This window comes from Lactuca virosa, chromosome 1 (genome assembly GCF_052849685.1).
Source record: "Lactuca virosa cultivar CGN04683 chromosome 1, Lactuca_virosa_CGN04683_v6, whole genome shotgun sequence".
Classification (NCBI taxonomy): Eukaryota; Viridiplantae; Streptophyta; class Magnoliopsida; order Asterales; family Asteraceae; genus Lactuca; species Lactuca virosa.
In genome coordinates, this window is record NC_136426.1 from 163,866,988 (window position 1) to 163,894,292 (window position 27,305).

Here is a 27,305-nt window from a genome sequence, read left to right on the forward strand (position 1 = left end):
TGTGATGCTAGAACGTTCCCACGGTATGGGGGCACTAGACCCCAGATGTATCGCTCAATCTTTTTGGTTTCCGAGGGAACCATGTTAGGGCATAGGGCTACCAGTTCGCAGTACCTGTTTGTGTAGGCCACTATGTCGGAACCCTGCATTTTGAGGTTCCAGAGTTCCTCCTCCAATTTCTGAATCTCGCCCCTCGGGCAGTATTTCGTCATCATCACGTCTTTCAGTGTATCCCAACCCATGGCGTTAGCTGCTACCAGTGAGAGAGCTTTGACATGGCCATTCCACCATGCCAGGGACCTTTCAAGGAAGGTGCAAGCAGCAAATTTTATCTTGCTTCCTTCAGGGCATGAGCACATCTTGAAGATGGCTTCAGTTCTCTCAATCCATTGGGACAGTGCAAGGATCCCGTCGGATCCATTGAAGTAAGTAGGCTTGCAGCTGATGAAATCTTTATAGGTGCACTCTCGTGCATGTGGGTGGATTTCACCCTGGCTGGAGTTTGTGCCAGTCCCCGTCCCACTAACACCACCAGAATTGACATGCGCCAGCGCGGCGGTCACGGCTGCAGTCACGGCTGTTTGAAACAACACCGGATCGAACTGCGGAGGAGGTGGTGGTGGTGGAGTTTGAGTTTCAGGTCTGCCTTTGGTCGGACGTTTGCGGGGAGGCATCTTTTACTGAAAATTTACAAAGATTATGACAATGATGAGAAACAATTGTAATAATGATGGGAGTGTTATGGACTAAATTGACATAGTCCAACTATCAGATAGAAATAGATTAGAGAAACACAAGAGTACACACTTTCCCATAGATTAGATATCTGCCAATAGTACTGGTATTACTGATGTAGAACGAGTTGACCTAACAGTAGGTCTCACAACATACCATAAGGAGAATGTTGGCAGTTTAGAAGTCTAGCTAGAGTACTTTCAAGGTCAGGAATGTTTTACAGACAGGTGAAACGGAGATATCGAAGAGGAAGGATATCCTTTTAAGAAGATAGGGGATGAGTAGATAATCTTCTACTGGCGACGGGCACCCTTCTCTGGGTTAACCCTTGAATCAGCCATTGTATTTATGCGTGAAGGGAGAAATGATAGTTCATAGACGTACTGGTCCTAAGATACTTATAAGATGATCGTTACTAGTTAGACCAATACTTGCATAGTGCATACAAATTACATGTGACCGAAACAGGATAGACCTTCGAATAAGTGACCCTAACTCTAAATCCACAACCAAACAAGGAACAGGAAGTAAGGCAAAGATCACAGATTCTGAGTCTATAGCGCCTTAGTCACATGTAACCGTAGAGTATCCATTTAGCAACTATTGCTCTACTAGTAACGACCTTTTTAGTTCTCACATATGTAATTCATAGAATGCAGAATACTCCTATAGTATTCTTGTTCTAATGTTCTTGTAGTAGTGTTGGTAAGTTTTTAGACTTGTTGCAACACCACAATCACTCTTAGGCACATGCTAGTCACTCCTAGGAAAATGTAGTTGATCAGGCTACATCCACCCAGATTTGACTATATGTCTCTAAGCCCAATTGTGCTGTTCAACAATCTTTAATACTTTTGTTCTGTTCTAGTATGATACTGACCCTTTGTGTGAATGGATGTATATATATATATATATATATATATATATATATATATACTTAGTTAAATATTTTATTATTTAATAGTATATATTCTTGGTCAGAGTGTTTTAATCCCGATGTGTTTATAGTTCGTATATCTTTTATGGGTTGATATACTTGATTCACTATAAACAATGCTCTGATACCAATCGGTCACACCCCAAAACCGAGAATGGCGGAATACGTTCTGGGGTGGAGGATGTCATGTACAGTATCATAACAATGCATAATAGTATAGACAAGCAACAACATCCATTGAATTAATATAATAGTTGTAATACAAGCGTGTTCTGTACAGTTTGTTAGACACCAAAAATATAATCAAAATAAAGAGGAGTCTTGTATGTGCTCTATCTTCTCAAAAGCTGCATCTGTACCTGTCTACTGATGACCTGAGAATACAAGTTATTTTGAAAGCGAGTATCAGCATAAAGCTGGTGAGTTCATAAGTATTTAGTGTCTTTGCTTGTATAAAAATGTTCACAACCATATAGTATAATAAATGATTTCGATATTTGAAAAATAGTATAATCCCTAGAAAACCCTATGTTTTCCAGTAAAAGTGGTCTTCTACCAAGACCCATTTGTATCCATGTTTGATCCTTGGAAGTGTAAGAGTTTCTCCTAGTGAAACTATCAGTATGAAAATATAGTTTTAAACTTTGTTCATGTAAAGTACTTGGGAAAAATAATGTTTTACCCCAGCAGTATCACTGCCGGCTAATGTAATGAAAATGCAGACTCCAGATAGTATTAAATGTACAATACACCTCGGGGAGTCCGTTTTACCTTTAATTCCTAATGCATTAATTAAAGGTTTAAATGTGAACTCGTATGTAACCATGCTGATTGACGATTGAATCCTTGGTGACCCTCCAGGTCACACGTAGTATGGTGACATATGTCACCCCTGGGCCTAGTCGGCTCGGACTGTAGCTAGCAGTCGGGATGTGGGAGTGTCTGTCCCGTATAGATCTACACACATAATGCCCGCTCTCCCTCTAGGAGACTCTGGTTACACGGTGATAGCACAATGAAGTGTCGTATCGAGAAATAGTATGTCACATTCTATTTTAGTATGTTCTCCTGTATAATGTATAATGTACTTTCTAGTATAATGTATAGAGTGTTCTCTTGTATAGTATATAGTATTCCCTTTGTATAGTTTGTAGTATTCTCTTGCATAGTATATAGCATGTATTGACTCATACTGAACTGACTCTGGTAGATGTCATGGTAATAGTAGTAATGAGTAGTAATCCTTAACTATACCTATTATAGTTAAATAGTAATGTTGGTAGTATGCCTTTGTTGCACAAAGGAACTGAACTGAAGTAAATACTTTTATATCCACACAAAATATATATGATATATAACTAAGAATTCAACGACAGTCGGTCGAATAACAAGATACCCTAAGCCCACAATCAAACAAGAACAGGAAGTAAGGTGAGCTATTCGCCCTAAGTCCTTCAAGTCTTACTTATATAAATATATTTGTGAAGATATGATTTGGAAATAAAAGAAGTTTGAAAGAGTTTGGAAAATAGTTTTATAACAATTCTATACGAAAATGAGTTTGAATAAACTTTTAAAGCAGTTTTGTTGGCAAAACAGTTGAAAATATAGCAAATCCTTTTGGTTGCAAGTTATAAATCACATGTGATTGATACTATAACTTGATTGATTAAACTTGTATTCCCCCCATAAAATCATTTAAAAACATTTAAAAGGTTGGTTTAGGGTTATGAACTCACCTGTAGCGAGTGAAGTGGGTGGAAGTGCTGGGTAGGATGCTAGGTGTCAAGTGAGGACTTGAACACACACACGGATGATATGTAACATGTAGTGATACATAAATGTATCTAATTAGTCATTTAATCACTAATTAAGTAAGTAAAGGCACTCTAATGAATGAAAACTTTTTGCTTCAAGTGCTAGGAGTGCTAAGGGTTGCATCTAAAGAGTGTATGGCCTCACTATGGAGTTTACACTTCAAATGGTCACCTCTAAGTGTGTTTACGGTTGGAGGACCATTTCCCCCATGAGTTTACGGCCATAAACTCATGGGAATGGTGTGTTTGTGTGCTTAAAGGTCTCTTGCATCACAAGGAAGGGTTCTAAGATCAAATCCAAGGCTTGAGAAGTGATTAGGGTTCAAAAGGGTACTCCCTTGGAGTTTGCGGTCCTTGGACCACTCCTTGGGAGTTTACGGTCGTAAACTGTCACACCCCGCTAAAGCGGAAACACGAGGCGTGGCAGTATAAAGGGTTTCATAGCAAAAGTTAAAAGACAACACCAACCGTAGTATTAAAAATTATTACAAATTTACGATGGGTTTGAACAACTTTTAAAAGAAATTACAATGTAAATTGAAATACAACACATGCAAATGCTCCTAAAAGTGAAGTGTCCCTAAGTGCCACTTACTCGATGATTCCTGAAAAAGCATGTAAAACGAGCGTCAACTATAAAAATAGTTGGTGAGTACTCACAGATATACAAAATAATATTGGTTCCATGAATTGAAATCAAAGTTTTGATAAAAGTTTCCAATAAATAAAAGTATATTGTTAAAATGAGTAAATAAGTTTGTAAAAACAAAGTTCTTTGTCATCATGAGAGATAAAGTATGTTGCCAAAATAAGATGCAACATTCATATTCTCATGGAAGATAAAGTTCGTTACTCAAACGAGTAAACAAGTTTCATTGCTAAAATGAGCAATCAATTTCGTTGCTACAAGGAGCAAACAATTTCATTGCTAAAACATGTATATAAGTTTTCAATAATAAAAGTTTGTTGTTGTAATGAGAAACAAAGTTCATTGCTATAATTAATAAACAAGTTTATTGTTATAATAAGTAACGAGTGTATATGTGTATGATCAAACAATGAGTTCTCAACCAAACCTATGACTGAAGCCCTATCAAGATCTATGCTTATCGTTCCATAGATTAATATGGTATCATGCACTCCAGCAATAGGGCGAGTGAGGAGTTGTCAATTCCTAATAGCGCTTTCCACAATGACCATTGGCTCAAAGAGTTAATGGTTAGAGATAAGGGAAGGGCCTTAATACGATAAGTTCTCATGTTCCGTGTTGCATAGACATACATAGAGAGATATGGAAATAAAATAGCAATCATGTTTGATACAAATCAATTTAGATACAACATTCAAATAATAGCTTTTCGGGACATGCTTTTCCACCCCAAAACATAAAAACTGAAAATAGGGGAGTGCGTGAATACTCACAATATGCATTGAGATGATGCAAATGATGCCTTGAGCTAAGTTCCACTTGTACCACTATCGATTCCTACAATAATGGTATTCGCTAGTGAGTCTCTAATCGAAATCTAACACTAGTATACTTACTACTACAATAGAATTAGGCCAATATTGTGTCAAAATTTAATATTGATAAGTTACAAACATTTTTCTGTAAAAATTAAATTTCAATGAATCAATTGTTATATAACAATTTAAGTGGAAATTTCTCATTATTGAAATGCTAATATTTAACAATTTAAGAGGTGTTCCAATGATTAAATATTCAAAAACTAAATTAATTTAGTTCTAAAATTTCCCAAAGTTTGCATTTCAGTTTTAATTGAAGTGAAAGACCTCAAGATAAATTTTCTTGATTTTTTGATTTGTCTGACTATTTTTCACGATTTTAGTTTCTTGAATAACCATAAAATCTTGAAAAATACTAATCAGTTAATAAAAATTACCAAACTTCAGATTTTGGTTTTAAATGTACTAAAAGACTTCTAGATAAATTTTCATGGAGTATGAATATATATAACCATTTTTCATATATTTAATTCTCTAAATAGATACAAATTCATGAAAAATAGAAATCAGTTTCCAAAATTACCCAAACTTTTTGTATTACTGTTATTAAACATTATTAAGCTGGGAAAAATATAAAAATTGATTTCTAAACTGTTTAACCCAATTTTATGATTTTTGAGCATTTATTCTAATAAAAATTGAAATAAATAGAAAACAGTTTCCAAAATTGCCCAAAATTTTTGTAACACTTTTATTATACATTTAGAAGCTGTGAAAAATATAAAAGATATTTTTCAATTAGTCTTTCTATTTTTCTTTGTTTTATCCTCTTAAATAATCATTAATTGGAGAATAATTATTAAACAGTTAAAGTAAATTACCAAAATTTTTGTACACTTCATTTTCAGAATAAATAATCTGGGAAAGATACTAAATGTGGTTTTTATATTCTAAAATCCGATTTTGGGTATTTAAGTGTATTTAAGTGTATTTAACCTTAGAAAATAGGAGAAAAATAGTATACAGAAGAGAAAAATCATCAAAATTGTTATGTAGGCTCCTAATATACAAAAAGAGGTTCTGGTAATTTTTCATGAATTTTGGATGATCAGAACTATTTTTTCTATTTTTAGGCCATTATAATTACAAAAATTGGGGAAAACTAGAAATGTATAATGAAAAATCTTGAAATTATTTTTCTGAGTCTTCCACCCCTGGTAAGAGGTGCGAAAATTGTTAGACGGCATTTTCACACTCTCTAAAGTGGTTTTGTGATTTATTGGAACCACACAAAAAGAAAATCAAAAGACACATCAAACAGTAACAAAAATCGATGAAATTTTATGAGGGGTCATTATTCACCATAAGGGTCATCCACGAATTTTCCTAGGATTTATAGACCTCAGAAAGTATTTTATATGATTTATTGACCTATTTTGTTGCAATAATTATAATAATTCGAGAAAAATGAATTATTTTCTGGAAATTTACAGAGCATCTTATTTTGTTGATGGGAATCTGGGAAAAATCGGATTTGGTCAGAAAAGGAGTTTTAGATATTTATTTGGAAATAAATCCTTCATGAACATATCTGAAAGCTTTTAACAACATACTTTGATGATCTAGCTTCTAAGCTTGAAGATCATCACATGCATGTTTGTTTGAAGACCATTCATGAGTTTGAAATGTTCAAAAATCATTTTTGAAAGAAAACCTTGGATGCATGTGGTGTTTTACCACCAAAACATGTAGAAAAGTGCATTTCCTTGATTTTGACTTAGGTTTAGGTCCTTGGATTTCACCATTTACAACATGCATGTTGTTTTTGGTTGAAATCCTACCACCATCGTCATCAAAACCGTGAGTTTGTGTGTGTGTATGTTTATGTGTTCATGATCTTCTATTAGAATGGTGTAGAAGAACAAAGAAATGCAAGAAAATCCATGAAAACTTGAAGGAAAATGAAAGGAAATCGTGTTCTACCTTAATGAACACCATTAGATGATGAAGATTTTGAGTATCTTGAGTGTTCTTGGACATGTTGGCTGTAAAATTTCGTGGTTCATAGTGGGAGGAAGAGAGAAAATGTGTGTGAGAGTGTGAGAGAGAAATGAGAGAAAATGAGGGAATATGGAGTGTGAGAGAGAAGAAGAATCATTTTGTGTTGGGAAGAGGAGAGGCATCTTGGGAGGAGGGAGTCCGACTTTGGAGTGGAGAGAGGGTCTCCCTCTCTTAAATTTTATAAAATTATAACTTTATTTTATAAAATTATAACTTTATTTTATAAAAATATCAAGTTTTAATAAAATATGCACCTTATTTTAATTTTCATTCACAAAACCTTGATTTTTTTTGCATAGAAAATAAGGTTAAATACTAATGACTTAAATTTTATTTTTCTTAAATGCATTCTCATAATTTTTATTATTATAAGATCATATTATAAGTTTCATAATTATTTTTATAGAAATTTTTAAGGTTAAAGTTTATAAATATGAGTTTTTATGGCTTTTAGGGTTTTGGAGTTTAATAAACTTTGAATATCAAAATAAATAGAATATTTGAGACTTTAAATTATCTTATGGTATTATAACTCTTTTATAGTTATAAATAATGTTTGTAATTTATTTTTATCGGTTTATTGGCATTCTATGTAGTGACTCCGAGATTCAAGCGAAATTGAGGAATCAAGTATACTAGTCCTAGTCTACAACTTTGACTTAAGTTTCTATGAGACTTTGACCTAATTTCTACTTCTAGGTCAAGTGCATAATGTGTGTATATGATTCATGAAATGGTGTTCGAGTCAAAGAGTGACACAAATATGGATAGTCACTACACTTAAGTAGTAGTAGAATTCACATATCAATGTGAAATCTAAGTACACCATCCATTGTTTCTATCTGTTTCCAAGTTTCTACTAGGTTATAACTTAGCTTCTAGTTACTAAGTCTAATATGTGTTGTGCCTATATGTGCAACTAAGTCTAGTCAAATCTAGAACCGACTCGAATTTTGACGGTTGTCACAGTCTCCCCCGGTTGAAAGAATTTCGTCCTGAAATTCAATTCGTGACACATTCTATTAGAACTCAGCCGAATACAATTGTATAATTGGGGGGATGGTGACTTGAAGAGCTCTTTGATTATTTTGGGTTAATTCCTCAAGGGAAGAGCCCAATTCTTTAGCTATAATCAAATTAATGTTTCCCTAATTCGAGTTCTATAGTCTAGATTATGAGAAATTAGGATCATGGAAATCATGATCCAACCATGGTGACCTAGTCGAAAAAGATTATATAGTTAGATATTATCTAAATTAAAAGAACGTTATAAGTTTTGCTGAAGCACCAACTGCATTGAGCATTAAATCCACATTGATCCTCAAGTCGCATTCTAAATTAGCACTAAGTGTAAATTCGCCACCTAATAAAGAAGAGATTAGGAACAATTTGTTCACTTCCGGGTTGGCAACTATATCTGGAAAAGTTATATTCTGAAATAAGAAGGGTAGCACGAATGAAAGGGGAAGCGATCGAGAGTATGTTCCTAAAAATATGTACTAAGGGTAGACAACGAAGTTTTGGTACATCTCAAATGTAAAGGCTATTTAAGTATCGTCTATAAAATAAGTTCCAAAACGATCGAGGATTTCCGAAGCAATATTTACTACCACGGTTACTCTTACTATAATAAAACAATATTCGAAGAATATATATATATTTAGAGAGTCATTGTCGCAAATGGAGGCGATGCAAGTTTATGATAAATTAAACCACCTTGTCTAGATAACAATTTGAGTGATTAGAAATGATAAGTCATCTCACTATTATCAAAATGTGTAATAATTCCAAGATAATGAAAATACATGTGTGGCAATCAAACGATGTAGTGAAATAATAAAAAGATAAATTAAAGTTAAATGTTTAAGTCGTAATTAAAGGAATTTGTATAGAAATATTTGTATTAAATTTTTGAGAAATTGTCCAATTGTCTAAGTCAGGACAAATTCTAGTTTACGAGGAGTCAGAATACTTATGAAAACAAGTTTGAGAGTTTAGGAACTCACTGAAAATTGCAAAGTAGAATACTATTTTAAGAAAGGTGTAAAAATGTTAATCTTTGAAAATAGTTCATTCATAGTTTAGTGTTTCTACAAAAACCATCATTTAGAGAATAGATAAACGTAAAATTCAAAAATTTTGATGTATTTAAAGAAAAGAAGAAACATAAGGAAATATATCCTTCACATATATTTTCCGGATATAGAAAAATTATAAGCATAAGAGTATTCATCTTGTGTATTACTTATAACGAAAAATACAATGAAACTTGCATTTTAAATCAAGTTTCCAAATTTAGAACAAAAGAGCAAATGTAAATAAGGATTACTTGTTTATTGTAGATTTCAAAATAAAAACAAGATGTATGTGGAAAAAGGCATAATTGAATATATCAAAGTCGACTAAATCGAAATTATGACTCACAACTATACACGAATTAATCGCTCAAAACGAAAGGGTAGAGTTCTAGTCTATATGTGTACGAACATGGTACCAAGAGAAGCAAAATAGATAGAAACAAAGTTAGACAATGTATTATGTTAATATTATGGCGTGCGAGTTCTAAAATCAGAAGGAGAGCGAGAAATAAAGTTTGGGGGAAAGAAAAAGGAAGGTAGCAGCGACAATGATTGTTATTGTTAAAATTATAAGAACAATACCTATAAGTAGATTTAAAACCACGTTGAGATATATTTCAAACTTCAATATTTGTTGTATATTGATGACTAAATAGAAATGTAGAAGTTTTAAAGTGTTTTCTAAGTTTTGCTAAAAATCCACGAGTTATCTATTAAGTTAAACTCCATTTGTGAAAAAGAAGAAACACTAAATCTTGTAATTGAAAATCTGACAATTTTGACCTTTTTGACTGGGGTCCAACAATGGTTAAAACGGATAAGGTAAAGACTTAACATATTTAGATGAATAATTGAGCATTGTCAAAAGTACGTCGATGGAAGTTTAAAAGTGAACACTAAGTTTTGCAATGCTGTAAGTTTTATAAACACGGATTATAAAACTAATTTGAAATAAAATAAACAAATGATGTGTGTTGGAAATTTAGGAATTAGAGATATCTTAGAAACATGTGTGAAGTAGAAAGTTGTGAAAATATCATGTTGGGATTCAAGAAAACACATTTAAGTAAGGTACAATGCCTAAATGAGAAAGTGGTCAAAAGAGTCAAAACAAAAGTGGTTTGAAAGATCCGATGAAGCTTTTACACGTAATATGAACTTCAATGTCATATGTCTATGTTTTATAGCATAGAATTTAAACACTTTTATAAAAGAAAATGTATCTAAGTTTTTCGAAAACGTGCCAAAATGGTAATCAAGGTTTAAAATGGTTTCTATGCCCTTTAAAAGCACATGTATCCATTGAAATGGATTTGAAATGAAATTGAAATAGCAAGGTAAAAACCAATATTGGTTAAGTTGAGTTTTGAAGAAAAGCGTTAAGTTAAAGCAAGTTGTCAAAAGAGTTTTAGCGAGAATATGGCTTAAATTGTTAGGAAATGTCTACTAAGTTGAATGAAGTGGATATAAAATATTTTATCGATGATAAATAAAACCGATGAAGCGAAATAATTTTTCGATGGAAGATTAAGAAGTAAGGAATAAGTATGTTAGTGTAGCTGATCGTACCTAAATACTAAGGCGAGTGTAAGGCGAGTGCCGGTGTCTTTTCCCCCGAGATAAAGGACAAGAAAAATTGTTTGAGAAAAAAAAAACGTTTTATGGTCTCAATACAGTTTACGACCTTTTATAGAGGTCAAAGGGACATCCTATGTTAAGTTTTAAGCTCAAGGTGGAAACAACGTAGAGCTAAATCGTAGCGTAGTAATAAGGTCTCACGTATGGGTTAAACTTTCGTGTCTCCTCGTGAGTCGAATCCGGAATGCCCACCAATGGTATACAAGTGATTACTTAGTGGCGAATCATCTACCTCCTTACGCGATGCTCCAATTATCATTCGTGTCGATATCGAAACACTTTTTCATAGTTGTAACTCTAGTACGAAGACGATGAAGAGGTATAGAGGAATAATTGGTATAGGTTTCGACTTATGATTATTACTAGTGTATATCTAGCTACTAACCTTACATCTAAAGTCAATAGCTACTGAGGAATACCCATTTGTAGTACTATGTGCATTTCTCCTAGAGTGGCTAGTGATATAACCTAAGTGGTTAACCTAGCACTTGATAAGGGACATGAATATTTCTAAATAAAGGCATTTTTATAAAAGTGCACTTAGTTTCTAAGTGTATCTAGATGAATGCCTATAATATGCAATGCCCGTACACACACCGAAAAATTTTGTTTTTCAAAAGATTAAGTTGAATAAATTTTTGTACACTTCATTTTCAGAATAAATAATCTGGGAAAGATACTAAATGTGGTTTTTATATTCTAAAATCCGATTTTGGGTATTTAAGTGTATTTAAGTGTATTTAACCTTAGAAAATAGGAGAAAAATAGTATACAGAAGAGAAAAATCATCAAAATTGTTATGTAGGCTCCTAATATACAAAAAGAGGTTCTGGTAATTTTTCATGAATTTTGGATGATCAGAACTATTTTTTCTATTTTTAGGCCATTATAATTACAAAAATTGGGGAAAACTAGAAATGTATAATGAAAAATCTTGAAATTATTTTTCTGAGTCTTCCACCCCTGGTAAGAGGTGCGAAAATTGTTAGATGGCATTTTCACACTCTCTAAAGTGGTTTTGTGATTTATTGGAACCACACAAAAAGAAAATCAAAAGACACATCAAACAGTAACAAAAATCGATGAAATTTTATGAGGGGTCATTATTCACCATAAGGGTCATCCACGAATTTTCCTAGGATTTATAGACCTCAGAAAGTATTTTATATGATTTATTGACCTATTTTGTTGCAATAATTATAATAATTCGAGAAAAATGAATTATTTTCTGGAAATTTACAGAGCATCTTATTTTGTTGATGGGAATCTGGGAAAAATCGGATTTGGTCAGAAAAGGAGTTTTAGATATTTATTTGGAAATAAATCCTTCATGAACATATCTGAAAGCTTTTAACAACATACTTTGATGATCTAGCTTCTAAGCTTGAAGATCATCACATGCATGTTTGTTTGAAGACCATTCATGAGTTTGAAATGTTCAAAAATCATTTTTGAAAGAAAACCTTGGATGCATGTGGTGTTTTACCACCAAAACATGTAGAAAAGTGCATTTCCTTGATTTTGACTTAGGTTTAGGTCCTTGGATTTCACCATTTACAACATGCATGTTGTTTTTGGTTGAAATCCTACCACCATCGTCATCAAAACCGTGAGTTTGTGTGTGTGTATGTTTATGTGTTCATGATCTTCTATTAGAATGGTGTAGAAGAACAAAGAAATGCAAGAAAATCCATGAAAACTTGAAGGAAAATGAAAGGAAATCGTGTTCTACCTTAATGAACACCATTAGATGATGAAGATTTTGAGTATCTTGAGTGTTCTTGGACATGTTGGCTGTAAAATTTCGTGGTTCATAGTGGGAGGAAGAGAGAAAATGTGTGTGAGAGTGTGAGAGAGAAATGAGAGAAAATGAGGGAATATGGAGTGTGAGAGAGAAGAAGAATCATTTTGTGTTGGGAAGAGGAGAGGCATCTTGGGAGGAGGGAGTCCGACTTTGGAGTGGAGAGAGGGTCTCCCTCTCTTAAATTTTATAAAATTATAACTTTATTTTATAAAATTATAACTTTATTTTATAAAAATATCAAGTTTTAATAAAATATGCACCTTATTTTAATTTTCATTCACAAAACCTTGATTTTTTTTGCATAGAAAATAAGGTTAAATACTAATGACTTAAATTTTATTTTTCTTAAATGCATTCTCATAATTTTTATTATTATAAGATCATATTATAAGTTTCATAATTATTTTTATAGAAATTTTTAAGGTTAAAGTTTATAAATATGAGTTTTTATGGCTTTTAGGGTTTTGGAGTTTAATAAACTTTGAATATCAAAATAAATAGAATATTTGAGACTTTAAATTATCTTATGGTATTATAACTATTTTATAGTTATAAATAATGTTTGTAATTTATTTTTATCGGTTTATTGGCATTCTATGTAGTGACTCCGAGATTCAAGCGAAATTGAGGAATCAAGTATACTAGTCCTAGTCTACAACTTTGACTTAAGTTTCTATGAGACTTTGACCTAATTTCTACTTCTAGGTCAAGTGCATAATGTGTGTATATGATTCATGAAATGGTGTTCGAGTCAAAGAGTGACACAAATATGGATAGTCACTACACTTAAGTAGTAGTAGAATTCACATATCAATGTGAAATCTAAGTACACCATCCATTGTTTCTATCTGTTTCCAAGTTTCTACTAGGTTATAACTTAGCTTCTAGTTACTAAGTCTAATATGTGTTGTGCCTATATGTGCAACTAAGTCTAGTCAAATCTAGAACTGACTCTAATTTTGACGGTTGTCACATAAACCCTAGAGTTTACGGCCGTAAACCCTTGGTCACTTCATCCTTTTCATGTTTTGTAGTTCTAAGCTCATTCCTACAAGTTTCTAGTCCATTAAACATGCTAGGCAAGGAGTTAGGGGCACCAAAACACCCTTTGGGGTGTTTACGGTTTTGGGTGTTTACGGTTTTGGGAGATCCCCAAACCGTAAACACATGTTCTTGAGGGTTTTGAGTTTCATTCCATGGATTTAACAAACACACTAAGTAAACAACTAGTTAGGAAGAGTATACTTACTTCTAGGAAGCTTGTAAGAGTGATTAGAGCCCCAAAAACACAAATATGTTCTTGGTGTTCTTGGTGCTTTGAAGATCACTTGAAGATCTATGTAAAAATCGAAAATACAAGGATGAAAAGATGTATAAACACTAGATTAAGTGTTGTATAAAAGAATCTAGGGAAGAAACACTTACGTTCTGGCGGATTTGAAAAGATGAAATTATGATGCTTGAGAGAAAAGTTTGTGTTCTTGAGGTGGGAAGTGGGAAATGAGGACAAGAAGTGTAAACTCATGCTATATGCATGAGTTCTTGGGGAAAGGGTGTTTACGGCCCAAAAACATCATGTTTGGCCGTAAACACCTAGCTAAGGTGTCGGGTTGTTCGGTTTGTTACTCCTCACTAATAACGTCACTTCCTTTTATTAAATCGTTTGACGAAAAATAAAATAAAACACCAAACGGACTTAAATCCGGCCAAAAATGTACTGAAATGTTTTTATATAATATTTGAAGTGTTTAACTGTGGAAATTATACAAATGAAAATTTCGGGTTGTCACACTTGCATCATGGTTGCCATCATAATTCTTGAGTTGCAAAAGTTCTATGAGGACTACTGGCCATACGAGATGAACTTGGATCTTATGGAAAAATTTCACTAGAGAGCTCGTTAAGAAAAGTATGAGGTCGTCAAAGCTCTAATGGCGTGCAAATTGAAGGAAGGAGAGTCAGACCATAATCATGTTCACATGATGTAGAGATATATGGAGCGCCTTGAAAGGCTAAATGTGAACTTTAACGAGGAGTTGGCCATTGATATGTTTCTTAATTCCTTTCCACCTTGTTATGATCAGTTTATTTTGGCTTATCATTTGAACAATACATAAATCACATTGGCCTAACTCCACAACCTATTGTGGAAACCGAAGTCGTGAATGAAGAAGAAAAAAAACCCTAACTCTCCTAATGCTCTTGTCCTTGCCATTACCAAAACAAAGGAAAGAAAATGAAAGGTTCTCCTTAGCAGAACTGGAAGGTCAAGGCCCATGTTGGGTCATCTAGCAATGGCCCAAAAGCAAAGCCTATTCAGACATTCCTTCTATTCGTGATCCCAAAGAGGCCATTTTCTTTTGTTGCAATGATAAGGCCATTGGAAACGAAGCTGACCCAAGTACTCGCAGGACGTCAAGGATGGCGAAGTGAATCCATCGTCGACAGGCATTTACACTATTCAAACTAATAACTCACATTCTACTCATTCTTGGGTCCTTGATATAGGATGTAGTTTTCACATTTGTTCTGATTTGCAAGGTCTAACAGAAAGTGAAGAGGTGGAGCATGGAAGGATGAATCTAATCATGGGAAATACATGATCTTCTCCTATTACCAAGAATGGAATTTATAGTCTTGTACTTGGTAGTGATGTTAGATTAGATTTAGACAAGGTTTTCACATTAGTTGATTGTTTCTATTCGTCAGAAATGACGCGAAACATTATTTCCTTTCATGCACTATTTAGACAAGGTTTTTGATATTCGTTTAATGATATGAATGAATCAATTTTTGTTTATAAGGATGACATTTTTATGTTTGAAGCTTTAACTATGATTTGTGTCGATATGTAAGAATGTATTCCATATTGATTCGTCTAATGGTTAAGACGAGGCATGCTTGTGGCATTCCCGTCATGGGAACATTAACAAAAAACGCATCACCAAACTCCAAGAGGATGTAGTGTTGGAATCATTTGACTTAAGGCCATATGATGAATACAAATTTTGTCTTTTGGGAAAGATGAAAAAATCATCTTTCACTGGATCTTGTGAAAGAGGTGAAGGTCTGTTGGATCTCATACACACATATATATGTGAGCCCTTCAGATAAACCACAAGGGATGTTAATCGATTTTATGTAACATTTACAGATGATTATAAGAGATATGGTTATATCTACTTAATCAAGCATAAATCATAAATCTTTGAAAATTTCAAAGAGTTTAAACATGAAGTCGAGAATCAATTGGACATGAAGATAAAGATGCTCTGATCTGATAGAGGCGGAGAGTAGTTTAGTATCGAGTTTCAGGACTATCTCATGGAATGTGGAATAGTTTCAAAATTGACTCCTCCTAGGACACCAGAACTTAATTGTGTGGCTGAGAGGCGTAAGGAGACGTTGTTAGATATGTTTCATTCCATAATGAGTCGATATTTTGTTCCAATTTCTTTCTAGGGGTATTCCTTAGAGATAGACGCTCATATCCTCAATCTTGTCCCTACCTAGAATGTTGCAAAAACACCTCATGAGATCTGGATATGGAAGGTTCCCTCGTTAGCACGTATCAAACTCTGGGGTTGTGAAGCTTTCATTAGACGAGAGACCCATGACAAGTTAGAACCTAGAAGTGAGATATGTATTTTCATTGGTTACCCACAAAAGTGTTTTGGATATTTTTTCTATAGAACTAGTGAGAACGTGGCCTATGCAGGACGAAGTGGAGTCTTTCACAAGAGAGAGAGAGAGAGAGAGAGAGAGAGAGAGAGCTCATATATAAAGAGGATAGTGGGAGTACAATTGACCTTGAAGAGATTCAAGAGTCAACCAGTGAAGGAACCTTAGATGATGCTAGCACCCAACCAGAGGATGAGACTCCTGTTGAACCCATTGACATTTCATTACCTCTTCGACATTCCAATAGAGTTAGCGTACCACCTAAGTTCTATGGTTTCCATATAACTACAGATGGTGACACGTTTGTTAGTGATCGTACACTTGTAAATTTGGATGAGCTAGCTAACTACCAGAAAGCAATGGCATGCCCTAAAGTTGCCAAGTGGAATGAGCCAATGGAAAGCGAGATCAAGTCCATGTATGATAAACAAGTTTGGAATTTGGTTGATCAAGAACCTGGCTAAAAGGCAGTGGGTTGCAAATGGATCTTCAAGAAGGAGACCAACACGGTTGGAAAGGTACATAATTTCAAGGCACAACTGGTTGCAAATGGCTTTACTCAAACCTCGGGGATTGAATATGACGAGACTTTCTCACCACTGACCAAGATGAAGTCTATTAGGATAATGCTCGCCATAGCTGCCTTACATGATTATGAAATATGGCATATGGATGTCAAAACTGCTTTCCTTAATGGGAAGTTGGATGAAGATGTTTACATGAGTCAGCCAAAGGCTTTTGTAGATTCAAAGTATCCTAATATAGTGTGTAATCTTGAGAAATCCATTTATGTATTGAAACAAGCGTATCGTAGCTGGAATCTTTGCTTCCATGAGAAAGTAAAATAATTTTGTTTCTCTAGGAGTGAAGATGAGTCTTGTGTGTGTATCAAGGATAGTGGGAGTATAGTAACCTTTCTAATATTGTATGTTGATGACACACTCCTTATGGGAAACAACATCCCAACCTTGCAAGAAGTGAAATCTTGGCTCGGGAAGTGTTTCACCATGAAGGATCTAAGGGAATCTGCTTATATTCTTGGGATAAGAAATTTAAGGGATAGAAAGAAAGGACTAATTGGTCTTAGCAAAAGTACATACGTGGATAAGGTACTAAAACGTTTTAGTATGGAAAATTCCAAGAAATGAGAGCTACTTATTCAGAATAATGCACGGTTTAGCAAGACTCAAAGCCCTAGTACAAATGAAGAGATAGCAGAAATGAGTCGAGTCCCATATGCTTCTGCTGTAGGATCGATCATGTACGCTATGACATGTACTCGCCCTATTGTGTCTTTTTCTTTAAGCATGGTTAGTTCCTTTCAGAGAAATCCTGTCTAAGCTCATTGGACACCAGTAAGAACATTCTCAAGTATAAGCGAAGGACAAAGGATCTGATTCTAGTCCTTGGTGGTAGTGATACGCTGAGAGTAAGTGGGTATAGTGACGCCAACTTTCAAACACATAGAGATAACCTTCGTTCTTCATCTGGATGGGTATTTCTATTAAATGGAGGAATAGTTACTTGGAAATTTCCTAGCACTACTAGAAAAACAGCCTTTTACGACGCGCAATGCGTGTCGTAAAACGCTCAGACGACGCACAAATGCACGTCAAGGAAGGCCCTGTCATAATGAGAGACGACACGCTTTTTCGCGTCATCTATAGACGACGCTCATTTACGATGCCCATTTATGACACGCAATGCGTATCATTAAAAGCCCTGTCAAGAAAGGTCCTGTCATAAATGAAGATGACACACATTTTTGCGTATCGTAAATTTAAATGTTTAAAAAAATATATATTTATATATTTATTAATTTTTAAATTAAATTTGCATTTAATGTCTCATAATAGAAATAAAATATCATATACAAAAAATACAATCTATTGCATAAAATTTAATGTCATACAATTCTATTTCTTACAATATATAAATTTGCATTCATCTAATCTACTGTGTTTCATACAAAAAATATATTTCATGCGGCTTCTTCCATTTCCTTTATTAGCAGCTTCCATCATTAGTAGTACAACTAACAATTGAAATAAAGAATGCAACACTTGTATATCTGCAAAAAAAACTTGAAAAAAACAACAAAGTAGTATAAACTACCACGAGCCAACCACACTGAAGCTTGCATACAAAATACAATTTTAAAAGTAAATGTTAAAAGGTTAATAAAGAAATATAAACTACCAGGAGCCAAATTGGATTCATAAGGGCCAACAAAATAGTGAGAAGGATACCTGTTAGTACCATGTACAACCATTCTTTCAAGTGGAAATGAAATTACAAGTATGCCCCTCATCATGTGATATTTAAATATATTTACCAACCGGACCACATGCAAGGATTTTGCTTCTACTAATTCCAACCTGCTAACAAAAAATATTCAAAAATAGTGTGCTTGCATTATGAAAAACTACTTCACTGATAAAAGGAAAAAATGCATAATCAATAGAATGTTTACTTTTGATTTTAGATGGAGTTGCATCTTTTGGTCGCTCAGTATAGCTGATTTTTGCAAATTTGGTCATCTTACAGTTTTGGTCCTCACTAGAGGTTCTTGTAACATTTTTGGTCTCTATTCCAAGTAAAATGACTATTTTTGGTCCCCGAGTATAGCTAAACTTTGCAATTTTGGTCCCCCAACTATTGTCATTTTTCTTGGGACAGGGACCAAAAAAGTTACAAAGACCTCAATTCAATTTAGAAAATGTTCAGAACATAGCTTTGTGGCCCTCTGTAACAATGCACTCAGTGTGGGAACTGAAATGGAAAAAGAAAGTTACAAAAAGCCCCAAAAAAGAAAGAAAGTTACTACTTCGATAGCCTTTTGAGTTAACTGATAATGGAATATAGTTAACTTCATACAAGTGACATATGCTTTAAGAAGATTGGTAGAAGCCTAATGTACGAAGCAAATTCATATACATATAACAGAGAGGAAGTTTCTGATTTTGCAGGTTGAGATTTATCAACAACAATCTCATACATCTAACTACTTTTAATCTTTTAAGGAAGATCACTCAACTGTAATAATATGTATCTAAAAAAATCTAGTAAAGTTTTCTAAGCCCTGAATTCCACTTTGCTAAATTTATAGTCTTAATGTTATCATATAAGAAGTGGACACAAGTTGCCTAAACAAATTGAATTGAAGAAAAAACCAAGTTTTCAAATCCAGCCAAATAAAATCTCATTAATTTCCTGACCACAAACCCAAGTGTCAAAAGGTTGTTTGGTAAAAACTTATAAAATTTCAGCCTTTTATAAAAACATGGAATCAAAACCTGTGCATGCATATCTTCTATCCCTGTTAGAAAGTAAATTTTAGATAACATTTTATGTAAATAATATCAAGCAGTTGTGCAGTGTCTGATATCTTACTTTTTAATATAACAGATATGCTAAAAGTTGCAGCTTTAATTAATGTATAATAGTAATTTCATTCCCATTTCTTCTATTTCATGTATTGAGAGAGATATCAAGAATTACCTTCATACCACCCAAGCCATGGGAGAACCAATCAATTGATTAAATATCCTGAAAATTTAAAATCAAAATATTAATAGTACAATGCTTATATGTAAAGCATTGAGTAAAAGTAATAGTAAAAGTATATTATATAATTAAGGTTATAAAGTCTTACAACGATCAATAAGAGGCAAATTGTTTAGACGCTAACCTATATATATATATATATATATATATATATATATATATATATATATATATATATATATATATATATATATAGTAGGTCTTGGTGTCAACTAACAGGTGTAAAATCCATTTCAATTTTCAAGAACCATGGATCCACTGCAAGATGAACATCTTTTACCTATCAAAATGAATTCAAATGTTTTTAGGATCAACATAGATTTCATTATCTTTGTTATGATTCAAACAATTAAACAAGGAAACTTTAAGATGAGTGATAGATTGGACCTTTGCTGTCAGAGTCACAAGATTTGACAACTGATCTCTGCTCATATCATCACAGCCATCAAAAACGCATAAAGTCTGAAAATGTTAGAGACTTTGTTACAATAGTTTTAACAATTAAAATACATATATAACCCTGATCCAAACAAATATAGCAAAGAGTAACAAAACTCACATGATGAGATCATATCAAACATAAATTATAATAAATAAAGATAAGTGTAGTAATTGTGAAACTTACTGGGGATTAAATCGCAATTTGTCGTAAGATCGAGGGCATTCTGGAGCACTAGAATAGAGTTTCTTTAAGAAGCTGTTGAGGTAAAGTAAAGACAGAAAAGATTCTGTAATGTTCATACTTCATAGTCTTGAAAAAAATGGAATGCTTGAAGAAATGGAAAGAATTTACCAATGGAAATAAGTTCGGCCTCCAGTTCTTGGGACATGAAGGAAAAAGAGCAAGTCCTTGAGAATATGACCATCTTTGGTGTCTGAAGGAAGCGAAGAAGATGCCCATTGCTTCACTGAATTTTTGCAATGCTCGAAGTCATATGAGCTGGAAGATGGATGAACTGTGTAGTCTTATGGGACACTGGGTGACATATTCTGGCCCATCTGCCCATCCAGTTCTTAGTTGCTTGATTCCATGCCTGCTCACATCAGCAAATATGCTGGATAGTGGTGTTTATAGAAACGACTTATGAATTTATCATTTGATCAACTTCTTTCAGCTTCTCCTTGATCTGCTTTAACAAATGAAGAATCTCAGGTGTCTGCACAATTAACAAATCAGAACATTAGAAAAAGATAAAGTGATATGAAGATGTCTAAGGGAAAACATAATAGCGTACCTTGGAGCTAATAGCGTACCTTGTTATTTCCCACAATTTTCCTTAAAAATTTAACATAAATTTTGAGGTCTGTTGTTATCATAACCAATTTGGTAATATCCATCATCATTGGAAAAGAAACTTGTTGCATCATCTCTGCCTCTCTTGTTGCCATTATTCAAAAAAGAATTAATATTTTTAAGCTAAAAATAAACACAGAAAACATTACATGACTAAATTTAAATCAATGAAACTTCATAGTAACCATCATAAATATATTTCATAGTTTAGTTATATTTATAAAAAGTGAGGAGAAAGTTTAGTTATATTTATAAAAAATAATCAGGAGTCTTGCGGGCTGTGTCTGGTTCAATTTGCTTTGGGGCGAGATCAAACTGAAGAAAATTGTGTTCCATGTTCTCTCCAACTTCAAGAATCAAAGTCATACTCATGTCCTATTTCTCATGATTGGAAACGTAACTTGTGAGTGAATATACAAAACAATATCAAATTAGAGGTGGAGAGTAACTATAATCAGTACCACAAGTTTTTCTTCAAGTTCTTTCCCTCCTCCAACAGCTACAAGAGCCAATTCTAGGCTGAAACCCTCAACATGGCTGGGTTCTTTCTCTATGAAGGAATATGGTATAAACTACAAGTAACATCCATTATTTAGTTCAGTGCATTCAATGATCAACAAAAAGACAATAACTTAATAGCTACCTGTGGAAAATACATGTTGCTATGTCCTGTTTCCTTGAATTTAATATTCAAATAATCATGTAAAAGGAAAACCAAATGTCAACAACTCCCTACAAGATTACTCCGTCAAATCCAGATGATAAACACGAGCTACAAATTTGCTTTTAAGTGTATGTTTATGTTTCCAATGGTAAATAGAAATCACATATTTGGCTACGTTATAGAGAGTAATCTAATCTGTGAATATATACTGCTTTTGGTCACAAAGGAGTCTGAATGTAGAAAAAGTTGTTGGTTTTAGCTTCAAACAAATCAGAATTGACTGCATTTAAGTACAAAGAAGTACTACAGAAAACGTTGCATATACTAAAAGATTGAGAAAATCTAGGTAAATTTGGAAGAAGGTAAAAAAATCAAAATAGAACGGCTAGAGCTTAACAAGTTCGTCTCAAAACAAACAAAATACCTACCTGAATAGCTTCCCAAATGGCATAATCGTATGGTCGAATAACCATGGTACCACGAACAGGGCTGTAATCAGCGAGCTCAGCCTGGGAAATGACATCGAGGTACCAAGCATTGAAATCATGGGAACGAGGCGTTATGCCTTTCTTATACTTTCACTGCTACGCATATCTTCTCCATTTCTGTGCACAAACCTAACAATAATGAAACTATCATATTGTTAATTTATTTTCAGGTGTAAACCAAAACGGAACTCCAGAGAGAAAATAAGATGTAAGACTTACTCAGTTTCATCGGACGTCATCGATGGAGAAGTGTAGAGTCTCTCTCTCTCTCTCTCTCTCTCTCTCTCTCTCTCTGTCTCTCTCTCTCTCCACCTTCACCCGCGTCTACAGTCTTCCTGAGTTCTGAGTACACACAAATCGATTGAACATCGATGGTCGGCGTAAGCAACGATTGAACATCGATAAAGACTTACATAACAGATGAACCTTCGATTAAACCTTAGATAAAGACTTGAAGATAAAGACTTATCGTTGCGGCGATGGTCGACGATTGAACATCAATGGTCGGCGTGAGCGGGAGTCGAGCAAAACCAGCGAATCGATTGAACAGGGAGAACAGATTGAGGGAGGGTTATGTGATACGAACTCGAAACCCTAGTTCAAGCAATAGTCGATTTGTGGCCCTATCAATGTAAAGTGTTTGATATCTTGTGAGAAATGAAGCGATAGAGATCGATCTATGGAGGATGTGGGTCGTTCTTTGAGGGATGAAAAAACCCTAGTTTCGTAGACTTTGTGAGGACGGGGTTTTCTAGTTTTTAGATTCCTGCAAGGTATTAAGGAGTGGCGGAGAAGCGGATCGGAGAGAAGAGAGAAGGAGGGAGAGGGGAGAGTAGACTGCGAATATGAAAGATAGAAAGAAGGTAGAAGACGGGTTTTCAAAATTTTAGGGATTTCGTTTCCCCCTCTACTAAACGCGCGTTTCATTAAAATTATAAAGCGACAGGTATAGAGGACGCGCGTTTAAAATAAAGCACCCTCCGTGTTTTTAATTTCTTTTCTAGAGACACTAATTTAAGGGCACACAATAATTTGTGACATAAATCCTTGAATTTTTTGAAGAGATGACACTTTTTTAATCTCACTCTCTTTTGCGTAACATAAATCAATGAGTGTCGTGGTTTGCGTGTCGTAAAAGGGTCTTTTCTTATAGTGTAGCAAGACATGGTGGCTGATTCTACTTGTGAATCAGAGTACATATCAACGAGTGAAGCATCAAAGGAAGCGGTTTGGATGAAGAACTTCATCGGCGATCTCGGTGTAGTTCCGACCATTCAGGATCCAATGGAACTTTTCTGTGATAATGAAGGAGCAACTGCTTAACCAAAGAACCGAGAGATCTTGGTAAATCTAGACATATAGACAGAAACTAACATTATATCATACATAGAGTTGAAGAAGGTCATCTCATAGTAAAGAGAGTGTCGTCAAAAGACAATCCTGCAGATCCTTTCACGAAGGCTCTGAGTAGGATTATGCGTAGTCTACATGCTAAGAGCATTGGTTTGAGAGATGATACTAGTTTTAGTAGTTAGATGATTAGTTTGAAACTTGTAATAGAATAAATGTAATTAATTTTTGTGATTAAATAATAGATATTTCTTATGAGTTTGTTTACTTCCTTTGTCGATTATTTATTTATGTGTTTCCATTTGCATGTTTTACTTCATGAATAATTTGACTATTTGAAACTCCACAATCACTAACAGTTTAGAAAGTAACTAGTGAATGAAGACTTTCATGAATTGGATTGTAGATTCTCTATGGAGATTAGACATAGCAATTGTGTTGCTGCAACGTTCACGAGTACTTAGAAAATGGAGATTTGAGTATTAGATAAACCCATGCTTAGAGAACTACTTCATGGATTATATCACGAGTAATTTTGAGATGTTAATATCTTATATTCTTAAAATGGAGATATATGAGTTGTAATTTACAAGTTGATTGTGAATTGGTGTTATGTAAACGCATTAATAACTTGATGTTATAAAACGTAGTGTCATGTATGATTTGGTGAGTAAAGGATACAAGCATATGAGTCAAAGTTTATTCGTTCCTTTTTCCTAACGGGAAAAGCGATATCTTTAGGCCCCTCGATGATTTGGTGTTGACTTATAGTGATGAGCCCAACCAGGACTAAATTGAGGTGTTCAATTAGAAGTCTTATGATGTCACCACAAATCAGGAAATCGGGAAACAAAATTTTAGACAATGAGATTGATACTAATCCATGTCTCTTGTCCATACGATATCTTGTAGAACCAAGGAATATTTGATCACTAATCTTAGGAATAATTTCTTATCAGATCAGAGACTAGAGTTGCTCTGGGAAACATCATTTGCTACTAGTTTAGAAGTTACTGACAATTGTAGTTATAGACTTATCCAAATGGGAGACTGTTGGATTAGGTATCTAAGGCGATAACTAAATTGGTATATACATAATTTATTAGCAAAGTCTTGGTGGGTTGCCCTTAAACCTAGTAATTGAATAAGATGACCTTTAGAGAGAGAGAGAGAGAGAGAGACTAATTTATTGAATTATTATATGATTAATGAATAGCAATAAATGATTTATTAATATATTATGAGAATAATATATTAATTAGAAATAGCATTATTCAATTAAGAATTAATCATAAATTAATTAGAATTAATTTTGGGATTAATTGGATTAATTAAAAGTGCAAGGACCTAGGCTGTCATTGTTCATAGTTGAACAAAAGGCATTCTGGCCTTCTAGCACCCAAAAGTCACGTAAAGGTTCAATCTTTATGTCCATGCACCACACATCAAGCTCTATTTGACAAAATAGCCCTTATAATGATAACTTAGGCTCAAAACTCTTATGGGACTGCATAAAGCTGGATGATTGGGACTCTCTGGACCTCTCAAGGTCCAGATCTGATGTCTATGCCTCAAAGGGACTTCACATACTCCATAACTCAACTAAAAGGGGGAAAAAGAAACCCTAGATTCATGAGATCTACTATTCATACGGAAATGGGCATGGATTCATACATTAAGCAGCAACTTTGAATGAAATGGTAGAAAATCTGAGCCCCCTCAAGTCAGCCTAGTTTGAATCCCCTCCTTCTTCCTTGCAAGAATGCTCTAAAGTGAAGAAATTAGCTCCCTCTCTCTCTCTATGCTCTCTGGTTCGATTAGTGTCTCTCAAGGGTATGTGTGGCCGCAAATGAAGACCATAAGGACCTTTAAATAGGTCTCAAACCCGGAGATTTAGGGTTTTCACTCCCAGCGCCTACTCGGCGAGTCTACTCCCTGACTCGTCGAGTAGATCATTAAACCCACGTGGCCATCCCGTCCCTACTCGGTGAGTTATAGTACCAACTCGTCGAGTAGATCAACGAACCTCAAAATAATTACTTAAAACAACATACCTGGGAATCCGGATGTTACACTTCGGGTACATAAGGGAAGGGCCCGACGTGATGGCACAACATCCTCCCCCTCATGATTTCCGCATTTTATGATCTTTGTTACTTTGATATTTTGTGATGGTGGCATTTTTGGATGTTTTGGAGACATGTGTTGTTTGGATTGATATATTGAAAAATAATATTTTTACTTATGGATTTTGGGTCGTTACATCGTGATGTGAGAACTGGTTTCTGTGATTCTTGGGTTTTTGAGAGTTCCGAGATTTTGTGATTGAAAGGTATATTTCACATGTGTTAAATCCGGATTTGGAGCGCTCTATTTATAGGGAGGTGATTTAAAACCCTATAGATAATTGTCAAACTTAGTTATAATTATCTATGGATTTCAAACCATTCTGGAATATTCCATATTCCTTTATTTACCATTAATTAATTAATCTATTAACTAATTAACAAAATAAGTCCCTCAAATAAATGTATTTTCAAATATGCTTTACTTTGTTCTTGGGTGTAACCCAAAATAATATTGTTATTTATAGTAATATTATTGGGCTTTGTTGTGGCTATAAGCACTAATCTCCACCATAAACTATAGAAGACACTTTATGGTCTGAAACAATCACCTTGCGCATGGTTTTCTCATTTAAGTTATAAGTTGCATAATCTTGGTTTGCACTAATCTAAGGCTAATATTTCCCCCTTCTTGTTTCATCATGGTGACACCACCATCCACATGCTTGTTTATGTTGATGACATTGTTATTGTTGGTTTATCTCAAAAAGTCATTGATAGCTTGATACATGCCTTATCTTCCTCCTTTCTGATCAAAGACCTTGGTAGGCTCAACTATTTTTTGGGGATTGAAGTACTTCACAATTCAGGGGGGGGCTTTGTGTTGCTACAACGTAAGTATGCGTAGTGATTGAAAAACTTGCTTTTGATTATGTAACAACACTAACTGATGATGATATATTCAAGTATAAAGGTATGGTGGGAGGTGAGCAGTACCTCACTTTAACAAGACATCTCACTTGCAATTAACAAAGTATGTTAATACCTTTCTAGATCCAAAAATGTTCACATGGAGGCTGTAAAACGAATATTAAGATACATTAAAGGCACAACAACTACAAGGCTTCGTATACACAAATGTAATTCTAAATTATTGGGTGTACTCACACACGCTGACTGGGTATGTTGCTTAGACCATCGATGGTCAACCGGAGGTTTTGCTATACTCTTGGGCCTCAATTTGATTTCATGGGATTCACGAAAGCAACCCACTGTTTCTTGGTCCATTACAGAAGTAAAATACAAGGCTTTAGCTAATGGTATAACAAAAGCAACAGAGGTACAATCTCTACTCAAAGGAATTGGGAATCCATCAACCACGATCTCTACTCAAAGGAATTGGGAATCCATCAACCACGATCTCCTGTTCTATGGTGTGATAATTTGGGAGCTACATATTTAACCGCCAATCCAGTGTTTCATGCACGTATAAAGCATGTAGAAGTTGACTTTCATTTTGTTAGAGAAAATGTGTCAATGGGTGCTCTTGATGTTCGATTCATTTCTTCTGATAATCAAGTTGCGGCTGGTTTCAAAATCAAATTGTGTTGCTACAACGTAAGTATGCGTCTAATCTACTTAGTCATTTTAATATGATG